The following is a 3,565-nucleotide window of genomic DNA, read 5'->3' on the forward strand; positions in this document are numbered from 1 at the left end:
ATGTGGATGTATATCAATAGAGAAAAATAGAATCCCCTTTAAAAGAAAAAGATTGCTTATAGTCTGTCTATGAGAACCAACATTAGACATGAAGACACAGGTTATAAGTAAAGAGATAGAAATACTATGCAAATGCTAATCAAATGAACAGAGGAGTGGCTATGTTATTATTATACAAAATTTTCTTCAAAGCAAGGAAAGCTATAATAAATTTTAAAAAGTGTCATAGTGAAGAGTTCTAATTATCAAGAGTAGTACACAAATAGAATTTTAAAAATACAAAGCAAAATAAGATTAAAATTTAAAAAGAAATAGGTTCTTCTACAAAGATATCAATATTGGAGGCATCAATATTCATCTTGAGTGAGATAAATGATTGACAGAACATATGAACAGAAAATTGGTGAGATTTCAGCAATGCTATATACCAACTTGATCTAACTGAAATTTATAGAGCACTCCACTCAAACACAGCAGAATACACATTATTTTCAAATGTACTTGGAACATTTACCAAAATAGAACATATGACAGGCTATAAAATATTTCTTAACAAGCTTTAAAAGACCATATAAAGGAAGCACTTGTATGATCAGGGCACCCATATCAGCGATTCTCTTGCTCTCTGTACATCCCCTGCCTGACCAACACCTGCTCACTTGCCTGCTCACATGACTGGCCTTCCCTCTTAATCATAGAGACATACCGACCCCAACTCCAGCTAGTGGGTGTTCTAATCTTTAGAACGTCTCCATCATGATAGCTTATCAAAGGGGCAGTGAGGGTCAGTGCTCCTTTACTGGTTTCCCTGTCCCTGGTAACCAGTGAACCAAACTGACATCAGTGCCAATTCTTTGATAACTGGTAACCTCCCCACTTGCCCCCCACCCCCCACCTTGTCATGCCTGCCTGCTGGCTGCTGCACACAGTGAGGTGTTGCTGTGTCACTCCAGGACCTTGCTTCAGGCATGTAAGCTCCCTATCCATTAAACTATTCACATGTCTGTTGCTGACTCCGGGCTCTTACTTTGGTTTTGAGGCTGGACAAGCACAGCCCTTGTAGGCCTACGCAGTGCAGCCCAATGGTACACTAACCACAATCAACCTGAATAAGAGGTCATTGACAGAAAGATATCTGGACCATCTCCAACTATTTTGAAATTAAATAACAAATTTAAATTGCACATAGATGACAAATAAAACACAAGTTCAATTAGAAAATATTTTGTAAATGAAAATAAAAGCACAATGTATCAAAATTTGTAAGATCCATCTAAAGTAGTCCTAGAAGGAAATGTATAGTATAAATGACTGTTGTAAAAGAAGAAAAATCTGATACTAATGATACAAGTTCCCACCTTAGGAACTCAGGCAAAGAAGAGCAGTTTAATCTCAAAGGAAGCATAATGAAGGAGATAGTAAAGAAAAAACTCAATAAAATAGAAAATTGGCAGAAAGAGTGAAATTAGTGAAAGCAATAGTTGGTTCACTGAAAAAATGAATAAAAATTGACACAGACACTCTGTAAGTCAAGATGAATAAGAAAATGCCGGAAAATGAAAGTTTGTGGTATCAAGAATGCAAGGGTTTATATTACTACAGATCCTACAGATACTCAAAAAGATTCCAAAAGAACATTATCAACAACTTTAGGCTAGTAAATTTGACAGCTTAGATCAAATGGGAAAAGGTAATAAAATGAACAAATAGTAAATGATGCAGTTTACCATATCTCGCTCAAGAAAAAAAGAAAAAGTTTTATAGCACTGTATCTATTAAAGAATAGCACTGACAGGAAAATATTTTCAAAGAAAACTGCAGGCCTACATTGGTTCTCTATCGCTTCTGAAGAAGATTACCATAACACAGGTTTATTTATTTATTTATTTTTGTTGAAGTATAGTTGATTTGCAATGTTGTGTTAATTTCTGCTCTACAGCAGAGTGATTCAGTTATGCATGTATATGCATTCTTTTTTATAGTCTTTTCCATTATGGTTTATCACAGGATATGCAACATAATTCCTTATGATGTACAGTAAGACCTTGTTTATCCATTCTATATATAATAATTTTCATTTGCTAACTGCAAACCTCCTCCTGCATTATTCTCCCACCCCCATTCCCCTTGCCAACCAATTTGCCATCACAAATCAGTTTTCTATGTCTGTGAGTCTGTTTCTGTTTTGTAGATCCATTCATTAGTATCATATTTTAGATCTTGTATATAAGTGCTATCATGCGTTGTCTGTCTCTTTCTGACTTACTTCACTTTGTTTGATAATCTCTAGATCCATCCATGTTGCTGCAAATGGAATTATTTCATTCTTTTCTATGGTTGAGAAATGCTTTATTTTGTGTGTGTATTTGTGTGTACCACATCTTCTTTACACATGTTTTTGTGTGTACTACATCTTCTTTGGGCTTCCCTGGTGGCTCAGAGGTTAAAGTGCCTGCCTGGAATGCAGGAGACCCAGGTTCGATCCCTGGGTTGGGAAGATCCCCTGGAGAAGGAAATGGCAATCCACTCCAGTACTCTTGCCTGGAGAATCCCATGGAGGGAGGAGCCTGGTAGGCTACAGTCCATGGGGTCGCAAAGAGTCGGACATGACTGAGCAACTTTGACAAACATACTTACATCTTCTTTACCCATTCATCTGTTGGTGGACATTTAAGAATTTCCATGTGTTGGCTATTGCAAATAGTGCTGCTGTGAACATAAGGGTGCATATATCTTTTTTTTTTTTTAAACCAGGACATGGAAGCAACCTAGATGTCCATCAGCAGATGAATGGATAAGAAAGCTGTGGTACATATACACAATGGAGTATCACTCAGCCATTAAAAAGAATACATTTGAATCAGTTCTAATGAGGTGGATGAAACTGGAGCCTATTATACAGAGTGAAGTAAGCCAGAAAGAAAAACACCAATACAGTATACTAACTCATATATATGGAATTTAGAAAGATGGTAACAATAACCATGTATCTTTTTGAATTATAGTTTTGTCTAAACATATACGCAAAGCAACACACATTTATTATCTTACAGTTCTGAAGGTGAGAAATCTGGAATGGGTTTCACTGGTCTGAAAATAGGGTGTTGCAGGGCTGTGTTCCTTTCAGAGGCTCTAGAAGAGAATCTGTTTCCTTGTCTTTTTTAGCTTCTAGAGCTGCATTCCTTTGTTCACGGCCTCTTCCACCATCTTCAACACTAGCAGAATAACATCGTCAAATCTCTCTTTCCCTCCTTCCCTTTGCTCTGCCATCACACATCTATTCTAATCTAACCTCTCCCTCCCTCTTACAAGGACACTTGTATTAACATTTACTATCTACTTGTATAATTCTGAAGAACTTCTGCATCTCAGGATCCTTGATCATGTGTGAGAAGTACCTTTTCTCATGTAGGGTAACATTCACAGCATCCTAATATTTGAATCTAAGTATGTTTGAGGGGTCACTATTCAGCTACTCAAGGCCCAAATGTCTTCACTGGTGAATTCTGTCAGATATTTAATAAACATTATTATTTATTCTATACATATTCTTTCAAAAAATAGA

At 36.5% G+C, this 3,565-nt stretch overlaps 1 non-coding gene across 1 annotated transcript; it reads left to right on the forward strand.

The window, feature by feature from the left end:
* Nucleotides 1-2,425: 2,425 nt before the first annotated feature.
* On the forward strand, nt 2,426-2,497 carry TRNAS-GGA (transfer RNA serine (anticodon GGA)). The gene has a single exon. It is a non-coding gene; the product is annotated as a tRNA-Ser (tRNA).
* Nucleotides 2,498-3,565: the final 1,068 nt, after the last annotated feature.

Source organism: Ovis canadensis, chromosome X (assembly GCF_042477335.2).
Source record: "Ovis canadensis isolate MfBH-ARS-UI-01 breed Bighorn chromosome X, ARS-UI_OviCan_v2, whole genome shotgun sequence".
NCBI classification, from domain to species: domain Eukaryota; kingdom Metazoa; phylum Chordata; class Mammalia; order Artiodactyla; family Bovidae; genus Ovis; species Ovis canadensis.